Source organism: Chinchilla lanigera, unplaced genomic scaffold (genome assembly GCF_000276665.1).
Source record: "Chinchilla lanigera isolate Chin_1 unplaced genomic scaffold, ChiLan1.0 scaffold00067, whole genome shotgun sequence".
Taxonomy (NCBI): domain Eukaryota; kingdom Metazoa; phylum Chordata; class Mammalia; order Rodentia; family Chinchillidae; genus Chinchilla; species Chinchilla lanigera.
In genome coordinates, this window is record NW_004955468.1 from 10,059,191 (window position 1) to 10,076,338 (window position 17,148).

The window sequence follows — 17,148 nt, forward strand, 5'->3', positions numbered from 1 at the left end:
TAATTGATCCACAAAAGTATTTGATAGTATGTAAAAGCTGTTGGTATTTTAGGAATAGAATTGATGCCCCTGGCCTAGTAAAGGATATCTACAATCATCCTGTGACTTTCATTTAGTGACAAAAGACTGAATGTTCATTTTCACCATTCATGTCAATATGTAAGTCTTTGCCAGTGAGTGAAGGTAAGAAAAATGGAAAAATAAAAGTCACTATGGCAGCCTGTGTGACTGTCCATGTAGATGATCCCAGTGTACTTGGGGAAAAGCAACAGCACAAGGTACTGTAACTGAGGAGTGGATTGAGCAGTGTTGCAGGGTATAAAACAGATGCAAAAGATAAATATTTTTCTACTAGTGGCAACATAAAATTGGAACCCCATATTTAAATTCAATGTCATTTTAAATATTTCTTCAAACAAAAAACGAATAGAATTCTAACAGAACATTCATAGAATCTTGAAGTTAAAAATAATTGAAAAATGATTAAGCCACCTAATAAGTGGGAAGACATGCTTTGGTCATCATTTGGAAGACTCGAAATAGAAATCTATATTCATAGGAAATTGATCTATAAATTTAATACAACAGTCAGAATGCAAGCAAGAGGTTGTGTGTGTGTGTGTGTGTGTGTGTGAGAGAGAGAGAGAGAGAGAGAGAGAGAGAGAGAGAGAGTTTGGGGGAAGAGTTCTGTCCAATTCTTGGTTTTCATCTGATTTCCTTCACACAGTATTTATTTTGCAGTGATGCAAATATGAGATTTGAAGCTTCCCACATATGCTCATGACAAAAACTTCCAGTAAATGATGAATAGTAGGAACATCCTTGACTTGATTAAGGGCAACAAGGAAAGTTATAGCTAACTTCATTCTAAATGATGATGATTTTGCTTGTTTTTCTAAAGTGGGAACAAGGCAAAAATGTGTGTTCACCACTTCTATTTTTCTTGGCAATGATTTTGTTAATTAAGAACTACTAAGTCATAAGAAAGAAATTAAATCCACGAAGAACCAAAAGCAATAAGCCGAACTGTATTTATTTGAAGATGCTGAAATAGTTTATATAAAAGAGGCTTTTTAAGTTTTTTGTTTGTGTTTTGAGACAGGGTCTCACTGTGTAGTTCAGGCTGGGCTTGATCTCACTATGTATCCCAGCGTGTACTTGAACTAATGGGGACCCTTTTGCCGCAGCCTTCCAGGTGCTGGGATTACAGGGGTGTGCCACCCCATCTGGCGGAGAATACTTAATTTTATTCTGTGCTCTTTTCTCAGTCCACAACCTGCATAGTTAGTGTAAACATATAGTTTGTGAAGTGTGTGGGAGAACTAAATTAGCAATTTTATAATCCTATTCAGGACAAAAATAATCAGACAATATCTAATTAGAAATGCATGAGTGAGTTAACAAAGCATTCTTGCTTTATGTACAATTGTAAATTAATATGAATAACAGTAAAAACCAACATAGAATATAATTTATAGTGAATAAAATGGGATATAGAGAGACAATTCAGTCCAAGAAGACTGCATTTCATAGAAGTAATAGCTACCAGCGAACACAAACATTGGCGCACACCTGTAATCCCAGCTCTCGGGAGGCTGAGGCAGGAGGATCGTGGTGAGTTTGGGAACAGCCTGAGCTACAAAGTGAGCTCAAGACTACCCTGAACTACATAGCGAGACCGTCTTAAAAAGACCAAAAAAAAAAAAAAAAAGAAAGCAAACATATCCAAAATGTTTGTAGATAAAAATCAATATTTAATTTACAAAGTAATAGTTGCTTGTGTATAACTTTTATATGAAAGTGAATTTATCACAGTTATTAACACATTTAATTCAACATTGTAATGAGGAAGGTAGAGATTATCCAATCGTGGCTTTAGGATAATGGCATTTACTTCACTCAAAGGAATTCTTTGGTTGTATTTCCTACGGATACTTCCAGTTGGAGATTTAAGAGTGACGCCCGGAAGGCTGTAAGAATTAGGATTATTTCGATTTCACATGCTGTGTGGAAAGCGCATTCAAAGCTGAGGATAACTCTGAGACGAAACATGGGGGCGGTCACCAGAGGCATTTCCAACCGTCTCCCCTACAAAGCTCCCGCGTCAGTGTACAGCGGTTTACTTAAAGGTATCTCTGAGGTTGCCTACTCTTAGAAGTAAGGTTTAAGATAAGGATCCCAACAGATTAGCAGCTGTCACTGCAGGTGATGTTTGACATAAGGCTCCGGAATTTAAATTTAAGCTTCACAAAACTGGGCAAATTTTCTCTTCATAAACCTTTTAATGGGTCCTCCGAACCTCAAAGAAAACAAGGGAAACCGAAAAAACGGAACAAACCCATTGATGCTGGAGAATGTCTATATTTTACCACTAGGTGGCGCGGAGCGTTAAACAGCTGCTGAGGCTGTGGCTGTTGAGGTTTTTTTGGGGGTGTGGGGTGGAAAGGCTTTGAGTTTTGATCTTGTGTGTACCTTTTTTGCTTGTCTATATAACGTGATAGTAGCAGGCACCTCTTGGGGCTGCCTCCTATCTCAGCCCGCTTCCCCCTCCACCCTAACTGGAGCAGCTGGTGACTGAGGCCAAATGCAACCGCTTTGCTTGTGCAGTGAGAATTTTTTCCCTTAACGCTTCTCTCGGTGTGAGGCTGGCACAGGTGGGAGAGGCTGCCCTGCCTGTGCTGTGTCCTTCCTGTCCCCTTTCTCTTCTGATTGCAGTTGATGTAATATCTTTTGATCACATCCATCGCCATTACCTATCTCACACCCTTCGCTTCCTCTTATTACCTCCTTCTTCTCTGTTAATGGTCCCCCTGCTGCTTCCTAGTTGGTTTTTTTTTTTGTTGTTGTTGTTGTTTAGAATTTACTTGTTAGGGAGAACACAGAATCTTTTTTTTTGTTGTTGTTGTTGTTTTTTTCTGTACCGGGAATCAAACTCACGACCTCGCGCTTGCCAGACGGGAGTTGTACCGCTGAGCTAAATCCCCAGCCCCCAGAATCTTTGTCTGTCTGAGCCTGGCTTATTTCACTCAGCATGATGATCCCCAAATCCATTTATTTTCCTGAAAATGACAGCATTTAATTGTTTATGGCTAAACATGTATCTTGATTTTGTGCCCTGCTATTTGCTGAACTGGTTTATCATCTCTAATAGTCTTCTGAAGCATCTTATGTTTTCTTAGGTATAAAATTGTCTCATCTTAAAATAGGGTCATTTGTCTTTTTTTCATTCTTATTTGTATGCCTTTTTTGTTTTCTTTCCTTGGCTGATTGCTCCATCTAAACCCTGTGGTATTATATTGAAAAAGTGGTGAAATCGGGCACCCTTGTCTTTTCCTGATTTTAGAGGAAATGCTATCAGCTCCATTGCATTTATTATGATGAGGGTTGTGGGTTTGCTGTGTATAGGCTTTATTATAAAATGTTTAGGTATGATCTTTTATATTTAATTTGATTAGGCTTTTTACTATGAAGTTGGGTTGAATTTTAGGAAATGTGTTCTGTGCATCTATTGAGAGCATCCTTTGAATTTTGTCCTTCATCCTGTTGATTCAATGTATTGTATTTAGTGATTTGCATAAGCAAGTCATCTTTACATCTCTGGGAGGAAATCAGCTGGGCCGCAGTGAATCATCTTTTCAGTGTGCCGTTGAAATTCAGTTTGTGAGCATCTCATGGAGAATTTGTGCATCTGTGTTCATCAGGTCTAGTGGTCTATGGTGTTTGCTGTTGTTGTTGTGTATCCACATGGTTTTTATAACAAGGTAATGGTGGTTCCATAGGATGCCTTGAGGATTCCTTTCCTTTCAATTTTGTGGAATAGTTTGAGTAAGATTGCTATTAGTTTTTCAACTCTTTGGTACACTGCAGCAATGAAACCATCATGTCCTGGCCTTTCTTTGTTGGCAGAAATTGCATGAATGTTTCAGTCTCATTACTTGCATTGGTCTGTTCTGGAGAATTTTATATCTACTTGTTTCTATGTTTCCAGAAATTTATCTTTCTCTTCTATGTTTTCCAATTTGTTAGCGTACAGTTCCTTTTTTTTTTTTTTAAACAAGGTCTCACTTTGTACTTTAGGCTTGCCCTGAACTCTCTATGTAGTCCAGGCGGCCAGGATGGCCTTGAACTCATTGAGAGTCTCCTGCCTCAGCCTCCCAAAGGCTGGGATTACAGGTGTGTGCCACCATGCTCAGACAATTTTTTTTAAAAATAATAATGTCTAATTTTTTTTCCTGTATTAGTTGTATTATCTCCTTTTACAGCTCTACTTTTGTTTGTTGAGGTCTTGTCCCCTGCCCCATGGTTACTTAAATGTTTGATTTTATTTTTCTTTCCAAACAACTAGTTCTTTGTTTATTGATCAGTTGTATTGTATTTTCGTGTCTATTTCTTTCAAAGTTTTCTTTCTTTCTTTCTTTTTTTTTTTTTGGTACAGGGAATCGAACTCAGGACCTCACCCTTACCAGGCAGGCGCAGTGCCACTGAGCTACTCCTTTCTTTTCCCTCCCCTTTTTTATTTTGTTTTGATTTTTTTTCATTGACTTTTGAGATAGGCTCTAGGTGTGGATTCTAAACTGGTCTTGAACTTGTGTTACTCTTGCTTCAGCTTCCCAAGTAGTGGGATTACAGGCATGCACTTCCACACCTGGATTTGTTTTGCTTTTATTATTTCATTACTTTTACTAATTTTGGGTTTATTTTGTTTTTACTTTTCCTAAGTTGCTGAGGTGCGCTATTAGGTTTTTTGTTTTAAATCTTTCGAGTCTTTTGATGAAAGCTATCCTTACTATCAGCTTCCCTCTCAGTACTGCTCTTTCTGTACCCCATAATTTTTTGTATGTATGTTTGAATTTTCAATTACTTTGAGAAAGTTATTAATTCTCATTTGTCTTCCTTGATTGCCCACTGTTTGTTCAAAATTGTTGTTCAGCCTTCATATATTTGTATAATTTCTAAAATTTCTTTTGTTTTTGGCTGCTATTTTTATTCCATTGTGATCATAACAGATATAAGACCTGAGTTCAGGTTTTTTTTGAATTTGTTGAGACTTGTTTTATGGCTTAACATATAATCTATGCTAGAGAATGTTGCCTGTGCTGCTGACAGGAACGGGCATTCTGCAGCTGTTGGATGGAGTGTTGTGTAAATGCTCAGCCCACTTGATCTATAGTATAATTTAACTCTAATGTTTTCCTTGTTGGTTTTTTGGTCTGAATTATGTCCTTTGAGAAGCATGGTGTGATAAAGTCCCCAGGTATCATTTCATCCAATTCTGCCTCTCCGCATAGATTTAATAATACTTGCTTGATATATTGGTGGTGTGGTATTGAAGATATATGTATATATATATATATATGTATAACTGTTATATCCTTTTGCTAATTTGATCCTTTCATTATGATATAATGAACTTCTTTATAATAGGCCTTTTCTTTATGGTTTTTATATTAAAGTCTATTTGGCCTTATGTAAGTATTACTGTTCATTTTGGTTTTCTTTTGCATGAAATATAATTTCAAAAATATTGTTTCACTTTCAGTCCATGTGTGTTGTGAGATAAATTTCTTATACATAGCATATATTAACATATTATTATTTTTTAAACATTTAGCCAGTCTACTGATATCTTTTAATTGAGGAATTAAATGTTTATAATCAAAGTCATTATTGATAAATAAGCACTCCTGTAGTTGTGTGGTTTTCTGATTAATTTTAGTATCTTTTATTTTTTTCTTTCCCCATTATTGTGAATCTTCATGAGGTGTTTTTCATTTAATTATTTTTCTCATTTCAGTATCTACTCTACCTGGGTATCCTGTATTTTCAGGTATTTTCGTAATGGTAATTTTTATGCATTTGCTTCCAGATGTGGGGGCCCCTTAAAAATTTCTTGTAAGGTTGGTCTAGTCACCATGAATTTCCTCAGTTTTTCCAGATTGAGCAATATTTTATTCTTCTGACATTTCTGGAGGACAACTTTAGATAACATTTTCATGTTCTTTTACCATTTGGAGTATATCAACCCATTGTCTTCTGGCCTGCAAGGTTTCTGTTAATAAATCTATTATATATGTCACTTGTGATTTTCTTGTTGCTTTTAAACTTTTTTCTTATCTTTTTTCATCTCTCAGTGTTGTAGATTGAACCCAGGAGGGAAGTGTTGCCTTTGTCTCTCTCTCTCTCTCTCTTTTTTTTTTTTTTGGTCTGGGAAAGGACCAGCAGCTTGAATCTCATTGGAATTCTTTGAATTTCATGTATATGGATATCTCTATCTCTCCCAAGACCTGGGAGATTTTCAGCTCTTATTTTATTAAATATATCTCTATGCCTTTCTTCTCTTTTTGGAACCCTCATACTTCAAATATATATTTCTTAATGATACTCCATGGGTTTCATAGAATTTCTTAATTCTTTTTTATTTTTTCCTTTTTTTTCTCTCTGACTGAATTAATTTAAAGTTTTTAAGTTGAAAAATTCTTTCTTTTCTTTGACCAAGTCTGTTGCTGTGGCTCTCAACTGTATTTTTCTTTCCTTCATTGAATTGTGCAGCCACAAAATTCCTGTTTTCATTTTTAAAAAATGACATCTATCTCTTTGTTGAACTTTGCATCCTTATTACAGATTATTTTCCTGATTTCATTGACTTGCTTGTCTATATGCTTTTGTAGCTTGTCTATATGTTTTAAGCTCAGTATTCGGATTCCTTTTCAGGCATTTTATACATTTCCTTTTATTCAGGGTCTGCTCCTGGAGAATCATTGTGCTCCCTTGGAACTGTCATGTTTCCTTGCTTTTTCATGTTTCTTGTGTTCCTATTTACAATCCAGTACCATAACCATCTTTTTGGATATATTTTTCTGTGAGGAGGGACTTATCCATGTGGATGAGTGCTCGGGTGTGTACATTGGCCATGGTTTGTTGGAGTTCATTCTGGATGGGTATGGTGTTGTAATATTTGCAGTTTCTTTCGCCTATAATCTTTCTCGGTGATGTTTGTGGTTGTGTCAGTGGTCTACACGGTGGGTGTTTGTGGCTGTGGTATGACATCATTTCATTGGGAACAAGGCCACTTCCTGGCTGGCTGTTAGGTTGAGCACTGGTGCCTGCAGGTGGTTTGAGCTGGCAGCTGCATGTAGGTTCACCAGGGTGGGAACACCGTCTAGCTCTGTGGTCATGCTGAGCTTGGGTGTGCATGACTGCATTGGGCCAGCCAGCTGTGTATTAGTCTCTCAGGGTAAGGAGAAGGGGAACAGGACCTTTGTGACTATTGCAGAAGAATCAGGTACATATGGCTGCCACTGGACAGCTAGGTGTATAACATGTTCACTTGTGGGGGTGGTAACAGCAGGGCTGGCTGGCTGCTGGGTTCAGGTGCACATGATGTTCTGGCCAGCTCACTGCATGGCAGGCTCATTGAGGAATGAGACTGATGCCTGCCCTGTTCTGTGGCTGGGTGCAGGTGTATTTTGGTGTGTGGTGCTTCTGGCTGTTAGATTCCTCTGTGTAGAGGACACCTCTTCCTTGGGCTTTGGCCTGCAGCATGGGTGTAATAGTCTATGTCTTGACTATTCTACTGGACTTATGCTGTCACCCATCCACCATGTAATCATGGTAAACTGACAGTGGAGTCTCAAGAATAGTGGTGTGCAGTGGCTCCCATTCCTTAAGGCAGGACACAGTCTAGTGGTTCCAGTGTCAAGATGGTGCCTGGCTATATCAGCTGGCAATTGGTGGGGGGTGTCCAAATTTTACTCCTCTGTGACAGTACAACCATGTGAATGGGCAACTCTCCAAATTGTGAGTTCTGTGGAAATCTCCTGTGTAGTCATCTGCTGTGGGAAGGAGGACAGCTGGGGATCTCCAGCTTATGTCTTCCTCCTAAGGAGAAGTCTGTTTGGCTCTGAGCCAGTCCAGGAGGGAGAAGGATGTGTGGGAGTCAGGGTAGCTCCCTGAATTCTCTATGGTGCTATCTTGGTTTTCTGTGCACACATGGTATTGTCACTTCTCTGTGAATCTCTAGCTTACTTTTTTATTGGCTTCATTTGGAATTTAGTTCTTAGCTCTTGTAATGATTTCTTCTTCTGGAAAAAATTGGTGGACCACCCTATTTGGAGATTTTACTGATTTCAAAAAATTTTTCTAAATGACAATTAATCAATACCAATATGTAGTACCAAATTTGTTATAATTTAAATCTACATTTTTATATCTATCTATCTATGTATCTATCTATCTATCATCTATCTATCTATCGATGATCTATTTTTGGGTTTCATATTCTTTTCCTTTGTTTGGTACATCTATTGTTTTGCCACTGAAATCCTGTCTCAGTTACTTTAGATTTATAATAAATCTTGATAATCATTAGAGTATCTTCCTACACAGTTCTTTTTTAAGCACACTTTGGGTATATTTGATCCTTTCTTTGCTCATATTTGTTTTTAGGATAAGCTTGTCAATCTCAACAAAAATATCTAAGAGCTTTGTTTCAGATTTTGCAGAATCCTTATTTAACTTTGAAGAGACTGATATGTCTACAATATTGAATATTAAACTCCATTTCAGTAGCTTGTTTATTTTTGATTGTGACATTATTAAAAGAAAACATAACCTCTTTTAGAGGTTAAACATTGTAGAATATAAAGGAAGAGTCCTGGAATTTGTCTATTTTTCTGCTGGGAAAATAATTTTCATCTTAGAGCTCAGGAATGAAACACCTCCCGGTGGGCATATCTAATACAAAGGAGAAGAGCGAGCAGTCTCTAGGGTCCATTTGGAGGCAAGCAAACTCCTCTTAGCAATACCTTCAGTACATATAACAGCTTGAGCAAGTGCAAAGGAAATGCTAGGACATCTCTGTACATCACTCTAACACGCCCAGAAGATAGAGTGCATGAACAATGGAGACTCATTTGAGATAAAAACAGAAAACAAGATTTCAGAAAATAGAAGTAAGTGAGAGATCCAAACTGAAAACTTTCTAACTGGCATTCCATGTTCCAACGATGAAACTAGACCCAAATCTTCTACTATGCACGAAACTAAAACCAAAATGGACCACAGGTATAAATATTAGAACAGAAACACTAAGTGTGCTAGAAGAGAGAACAGGTAGAACTCTTGAAGAGAATGAGGCAGGCAAGGACTTTATGAGCAAAACCCTAGTGCCCTCAGGAACGATCACAAAGAATCAACAACTGGGATCTCATCTTACTAAAAAGCTTTTGTACATCAAGAGAAACCACCACCAGAGTAAGACAACCCACAGTGTGGGAAAACATGTTTGCCTGTTGTTCCTCAGACAAAAGACGACTGTCTCAGAAATAAAACCAAAAAATTCCCCAGAACTCCCAAATTTAAAGGCCCAAACCAAAAAATGGGCATCTGAAAGGAATAGACAGTTCTTAGGTGAAGAAGTAGAAACACAAAATAAGTATACGAAAACATGTTCAACATCATTGGTCATTTGAGAAATACAGATTAATTTTTTTATTTTACAAATAAAAGAACAAACATTTACAAACTAACAAAATAACACAACAACAATACAAGCAATACTGAATTTCAGACAAGGTGATAGAAAGTTAACAATGGTTGTTGTATTACATATTGATATCTTCAAAGTGGTTACTCAGGAAAATAAATATAGACATGCAAGACTGATCAAACAAACACTAGCTGTTCCTTTCAATAAAACCATAGAAGTCAGTAGTACAACTATGTTAACTATCCTGTATATACATATATACCTAATTTTCCCTTTCTTTTCTTTTTTCTCTCATTCCAGTTATTCTTTACTTTTGAGCAGTTTCCTTTCTTTTCACAATGTCTATCATACCTCCTAATTTTTATTCACTCTTTTAGGTTCTTTCACTAGTGAGACAATACAGTGTTTATACAAGCGAGTCTGATTCATTTCACTTATGAGTATGATCTCTAGTTGTGACCATTTTCCTATACAAGCCTCGAGTTTATCTTTCTTTATGGCTGAGTAATATTCCATTATATAAATATACCACAACTTTTTTATCCATTCCTCAGTGGATGGACATTTGGGTTGCTTCCATGATTTAGCTACTACAAATTGCACTGCTATAAACATGGGTGCACATATATCGCTGTGGTATAATGTTTTCAGTTCTTCTGGGAAAATAGACAGAAGACAAATAATTGGATTGAATGGGACCTCTAGTCCTAGCCTGCTGAGGAATTTCCAAACTGATTTCCGCAGTGGTTTCACTAGTCTGCATTCCCACCAGCAGTGGAGAAGAGTTCCTGTTTCTCCATAGCCTTGCCAGCATTTGTTATTGGTTGATTTCTTAATGATAGCCATTCTTACTGGGGTGAGATGAAATCTCAGTGTTGTTTTAATTTGCAGAAAAATGCAAATTAAAATAACATTGAGATTCCATCTCACTCTAGAAAGAATGGCTATTATCAACAAATCAACCAATAATAAGTTGTGGTGGGGCTGTGGGGGAAAAGGAACATTTCTCCACCATTGGTGAGTATGTAGACTGGTGCAATCACTGTGGAAATCAGTGTGGAGAGTCCTCAACAATCTAGGACTAGGAGTTCCATTGGATCCAGCTATTTCTATTGTAAGTATCTTCCCAACAAAATTAAAACATCATACCACAACGATATGTGCACACACACCTATGTTTATAATAGCACAGTGTGTGATAGCTAAATCTTGGAAACAGCCCAAATCCCCATCTTCAACTGATGAATGGATAAAGCAGATGTATTTTTTTGTATAATGGAGTGCTAGTCAGTCATAAAGTAGCATAAACTTATGACATTTATAGCTAAACAGATAGATCTTGAGATCATACTCTTAAGTAAAATAAATCAAACACACATTTGTAAATGCCACATCATTTTTCTGGTGTTAGAAACTGAAAGAGTAAATGAAGACCAAAATGTATAGTGGACATTGTGAAATAGGAAGAAAATATTCAAATAGTGAAGGGAAGAAGTGAGGGAGAGGGGGAAAGGAAGGAAGGAAGGAAGGGAAAACAAACTAAAAATCTCTTTCTAAATTTTTTCCCTTGGTGGTGGTAGTGGTATATTTCAAAGTAATTTTTACAAATGAATGTTTGCAATACATAACACATATATTTGTTTTAGGGAATTGTATATGTGTATAACACAGCTTGATTACTTCTTTTTTTATTTTAAAAATAAAAGGAGGAAAACATTAACAGACAGGCAACCTTTTACAAAATAGCAAAAGAAGCATCTCAAACAGGAAGCCTGGCTGGGTTTGTCCACCTGTTCTGTCAGCAGTCATACTGATACAATGAAGCCTTCATAAAATGTAGCAGACAGGATTTAATGTGATTCCCTATAGCTGAACGTGTGGGGGAGATTCTTGGAGGGTGATGCTCAGGAAAGAGCATGGAGACTCCCGATACTATGCATGTCTTTATTGGTATCTTTTGTAATATTATTGACAACGAACTGGTAAAGATGAGTTCCTTAGTTCAAGCAAATTAATCACACCCAGCAAGGGGGGTTTGCAACTCAGACTTATAGCTGGTTGGTCAGAGCCACAGGTGAAAACAACCAGGAACTGGCAGCAGGCATCAAAAGTGTGTATGAAGGAGTATTTTGAGGACTTCACCCTCGACCTTACATTTCAGGGTGCTTTGTACTAAGATGTTTTTTAAATTACAGTAATGTATTCTGCCTTTTTGCTGGCAACAGAATCCATAGCTGTGCTTTATTTGTTTACACAGAGGATTCCCAGGGTCATGTGATGAAGCAGTGTTTCAGGTTTGGAAAGCGAGTCAGTGAGGGAGAACTGAGGTTAGATTGAATGGAATATGAGGGAGCATGCAAACAGGAATGCAGCCCTGGAAGCCGAGATAAGGACTAAGAGGGAAAGTATGGAGAAAACAGGGAAAAGTGAGAAATTTGTTGTGAGACACAGGCCAGACTCAGGGAAGCCAGAGGGGCAAATTTAAGCAGTGTGGTGGGTTAGCTGATGGTCAACACCCAGCTCAACTGAATCAGTGAAGTTCTGGGTATGGAAGGCCCATCTAAAGATCATTGTCAACAGCATAAAAAGGAGAACTCGAGGGGAAGATGGTGCTGTTGATCCTCCTGGAGAAACTTGTCAAGGTGTTTTTCTGATATGAACTCAGCTGTTCTCAGCATCGGAGGAGCTCAGATCCTCACTGTCATGAAGGCTGGCTGTGGTTCTTTCTGGGAAGCTCTGGTCTTTCCCTTGAGCATTACTTCCTGGCTCCAGTGAAGATACCTCAGCCTGCTGGCACAGATCCTTCATACCACTGGTGTGGACTTTCCAGCTTCCACCACTGATCTTTGGGCCTCCCTAGTGTGGATCCTTGATCCAGAATGGTATGTGAGATAATGGTGGGCTCTAGGCCTCCAGCTGGACTCCTGGAGGACATTGGCATGGGATCCAGGACCTCAGCTGGATTCTTTGGGCCTCTAGTGTGTGGACAATTCTCCCACATTCTTCTGCATTTCACTCTTTGGGTGAATTATAAAGTAATCTTATACATTGTGTGTCCTGTATTAAGTACATCCCCTTGTAAACCGTGACTACAACAAGCAGTGTGGGAGGGATCATGAGAAGCTGGTGCAAGACATGTGGTTATGACAGGAGGGCAGTTGCTTTTTGTGGCAGGGAAGTTGAGGTTTCTTTTGGTGAAGCAGGGGAGTCAGGTGAGAATGTAAGGCTATGCAGGAGGTAAAGGAGAAACTATGATGGTGTTTAGGGAAGCAAAACATAAGCTATTAGAAAAGATCACGAGAATGCCTGTGTCCTAAGCACCAATGATCCAAGAAGAGGAGGGATGTTCAGGAAGGACGTGGACAGAGGGAAGAACTCTTGGCTTCCTTCAGGGAGCTCTTACTATGCCTGGCTGAGTTTTAATTGGCATATTATTGGCTCCTCATCCTAGTCTCCTCCTCAAGTATTTTGTGACCAGGGAGCACACAATTATCAGTGAGCTGTGTCACCATGTGCTCTCTCAGTTGTCTTTTCTATTTCTGGCCTTACCTTCCCCAAGTATTTGTGTCTTGATTTTTTTGCTGTGGTCTTGCTCTGTCTCAGCTCCCCTAGTTCTCAGGATCACTCGGCCTGCTCCTGCAGAAGTGGGATGGGGGGCTCTCTCTTCCCTGTCTCTTTCAGGTCTTGTCCTTCATCCACCATAGCTAAGCCCACACTCAAGGCTGGAGCTGGCTGTGAGGCTGCAGTTCCAGGGTGTGACTATGATTCAGGAACCAGCAGCTATCTGTGTCCCTCATCAGAGTCAGTTCTGTTTCCAGGAAAGTCTGCTCCACTTCTCTTTCCAGCCTTCCCCTGTCTTCTCCCTTCTTTCTTCTTCAGCATGTGTTATGTTCCTTAATGGCTCTTATTGTCTCTGAACATTTTGGTCCCAGAATTCATTCCTTCATTATTTAATTCTGTTTCCCCTTTTCCCCACTGAAACCCCATTGCCTTTTGCACACTTTCCCCACCATATACTTAGGAGTGTAGGGCAAATACCTTGTGGGGTTCAAGTGTAGCTTCTTCTCAGCCTGTTCAGGCTGTTGTTTTGAACACCATAGTGTGGGTGGCTTATAAACAACAGAAATTTATTGCTCACAGTTACGCAGGCTGGGAAGTCCAAGACCAAGGCAGATTTGGTGTCTGGTGGGGGATCCATATTGCTTTATAAAACACACCTTCTGGATGTGTATTCCTGTGGTGCAGGGGGCCGGGGGACAAGCCTGGACCTCTTTTAGAAGAACACTGATCCAATTCATGATGGCAACAACCTCAGTTCCTCATCTCCTCCCCAAGGCTCTGGGCCCTGATAACATCACACTGGGAGTTAAGATTTCAACAGATGAATTTTGGGGAGAGCAAAAATTCATATCGTAGCAGATTTGTGTTCAAAAAGGAAAAAAGTGCTGAAATGGTACTAAAATACAAAACTTTCACTTCTGTTAAAGTCTCCATCTCTCACTCTAATACAGTGTTTTGTTTTGCTATTATTTTTCTTTTGTTTACTTTGTTAATGTTACATCCCTTGGGAAGGGCCCGTACAAAGTCCACACCATGAGTGAGATATTAGAAAAATTTTAAGGTCTCAAAAACAATCAAACAAACATGTAACAAAGCATACTTCCCAAAACTAAATAGAAATCATCCTCCTAATGAGCAAACAGGTACCTTCCTCTGATGTAAATAAACATAGCCACTTTTTCTTGGAAAAGCACAAGGACCTTGGAGGAAGGAATGCATACTCCTTGAATGACCCAGGTCATCATGGAATGAGGACTGTGACCGCAGTCCTCATTCAGTGTAAGTACTCTCAGGTGTATTCTCTCCTCCTCTCTGCATGTCGACCATTTTGCAATAAACTCTGCTTATACTGGTCACTACAGCCTAACTGCCTTGTCTGACACAAATCTTTCATCAAAGACACAAGAACTGAGGTGTGTCGCTGGTTCCTCACAGTGTTAGGACCTGCCTTCTCTGGTAACAACTTCCAGCTTCCACAGATGACAGACAGTGTATCATACTGATCCTTTTATATTGGGCTTCTTTCAGTGAATATGCTGTCTTATAATTTCATTCATTTGACTTCAGATGATAGGAGTTCATTCTTCTTTATATCCAAGTTCTTGCCCATCTTCCAACAATAGGCTGCTCCTGTTACTTGATATTTGGGGCCTGCTTGGGCCAGCGAGTAGGGTCATTAATTTTTATTCTGGTTCAGCCTCATTCTTGTGCAAGTGACTTGTTTTTGAATTATTAAGGTTTGGATCATACACTTGTTCCTTCATTTCTCCCAGCTGTGTGGCAGTTTAGGAGCATCAATTTTCTCTTGTCCCTTTCCACTCTTTCCTCTCGTACACTTGCAGTGAATTTTCTCATGTACCCACCAGGCAACAGTAACCTCTGCCCTTCTCCTACCAGGCTAAACCTTACTGTAGGTATGGAAAGTAGAGGAGAAGGATCTAGCTGGAACATCCTGCCCTTCTGCTGTCCCACTTCAGACCTGCATCCTAAGACAGGGTTTCTTTGGTCTACTTCCCACACCCCAACCTTCCACGAGCCCCTGGTGAGGTAGATGGACAGGAGCCCAGAGAGTGACATGAATCCCCACGTATGTGAATGCCAGGACTTCCATATTCTCATCCCAGATGTTAGTAATTGGTTGACAATTTCAGCTGAATTTTTCTTAGGGGCTTGTACAGAAATTGCACTTATTCCAAGGAAGCAAGAGATCTTCAACCCAATTTTCCTTACATTTTCAGTTACTTGGTAGAACTGAGATTTTACGTCTCTGATCAGTGCACATGTTGTGATTTCGATTGTCCAGGTTTTAAAAAGTAAGGAAGTGAAATTCTTCTCATCTTTTCTTTTTCCTCCCTCCTGCCCTCCTTTTTCCTCCCTTTCCTTCTTCCTTCTCCTCTTCCTCCTTTTTCTTCTTCTTCCTCTTCCTCCTTCTCCTCCTCACTCACTTTTTTCTTATAGGCGCTCACTATGTTGTATAACTAAGACTCAAACTCATGACCACTCTGCTTCAGCATCCTGAACAGCTGGGGTTACAGGCACGGACCATAAAATTGAGCTTCTCAGATTTTTGTAGCCTCATCTTAACTTTGCAGAGAATTATTTTCTTCCCTAAATTTGCTTGAAGTAATTTATTTTCTTTTAAATCATGGAATAACAAATAAATAAGATAAACAGTTTTATAGAGATAATGGAACTATTTCAGAGCTTTAAACAGTTACATACACCATGAACAAAGGAGACAAGTTTCCCCAACAAAGACTAACTTAGAATGAGATGATCATGGAACATCCAGGGAGGCCTTAGAAAAGGGAATCTTAGATAAATGGTTACAGAATACTTTGTTAACTTCACCTTTCACAAATTTTCACTAGATCTATATTATAAGTAACAGAATACTTACTATAGGACCCTCTATATAATTCTCATGGTTAGTATGCTTAGTACCCTAAATAAAAATAAGACTCTCATTTCTTTATGTGGGGTTACAGGTAACCTTTATTCCTTAAAAATTTTATGTCAAAGATGTCTTCCATAAATAAAAAATAATAATTAGAGGATTTAGTTGCATAAATAAACCCAACTTACAAATATAACTAAGTGTTCTCAACTCCTCATGCACTCTTTTGTGTGGGAATACAGTACAACAGCAGCACAGAACTAACCCTTAAGCCAACTGAATTCAAGGTCTTTTTGAGCAAATGTCAGTTAAAGGTTGCTAGTTTGGAAAATATTGCTTGAAGTACAACTTTTGAAAATCTAGTGTTTCTGGGCAGGTACTGACTGTTTCAAACAGAGAGAGTTCCTCTTTATGTTTCACTGTTCTTGTAGCTTCTGTGATGGCTTCCCACTCTTCTCGAAGAATAATAGACAATTTCCCATAGCTTATATCACAGTAGAGGGCAATCAGAGGATTACAAAGATGCAAATGAAGGAAACAGCACTAAGTTAGAGATATGGACTTGGTGGGGTAGAGAATGAGGCAGGAAAGAGCACACCAAGGGAAATAATCCAAACGGTGAGAAGACAGAAAAAGAGCAAATGCACAAGGCCTTGGAAAAGGTTGAAAAAAATGTCCCCAAGTGGTATAGTGACTTTGCAATAGCACACTGAATCGCTGATGAACCACTCCGGTGCCTCCCCATTAGTGTGTGAAGCATGTGGAGTCCTGGACAACTTTTGGGGCATTGGTAGTCACTATCAGAACAACTTGCACCCCCTGGGAGCTCAGCTGAAACCTGGACAGAGTCAACGGCTTTGGGGAGTCCACCCTCACCCCTCCCCTGCCAGTGTGGGAAGCAGCCTCTGTCCTGGGAAATATCTGCAGTCTTGGGAAACATGACCTGCATGCCCCCTACTCTTGTGGAAGGTGGGGGGAACCCCACAGTTCCAGGAAATCCAGTGAGACTCCCCTGCCCTTTCCACACATGCCTGGGAGCCAACTGAATGTAAGAAAGATCAGGAGCATCTGGGACCCCACCTTGCCACCACTCAGCAGTGCAGGGACTGCACTGAGCACTGTGGATCTTCAGATACTTGCCCTGCTACTCACATACAATCGGGAGAGTGAGGTTGCACTCCAGGGAACCTCTGGATCTTCAAAA

The 17,148-nt window shown here is 39.3% G+C and overlaps 1 protein-coding gene across 1 annotated transcript in view; it reads left to right on the forward strand.

The window, feature by feature from the left end:
* Nucleotides 1-1,885: 1,885 nt before the first annotated feature.
* Nucleotides 1,886-17,148, forward strand: part of LOC102022905 (T-cell surface glycoprotein CD1c3-like) — a 39,969-nt gene continuing 24,706 nt past the window's right edge. Inside the window, exon 1 of the mRNA XM_005400142.1 lies at nucleotides 1,886-2,129. The gene's annotated coding sequence lies outside the window, so the exon portion shown is untranslated. The remainder of the gene's footprint in view (nucleotides 2,130-17,148) is intronic.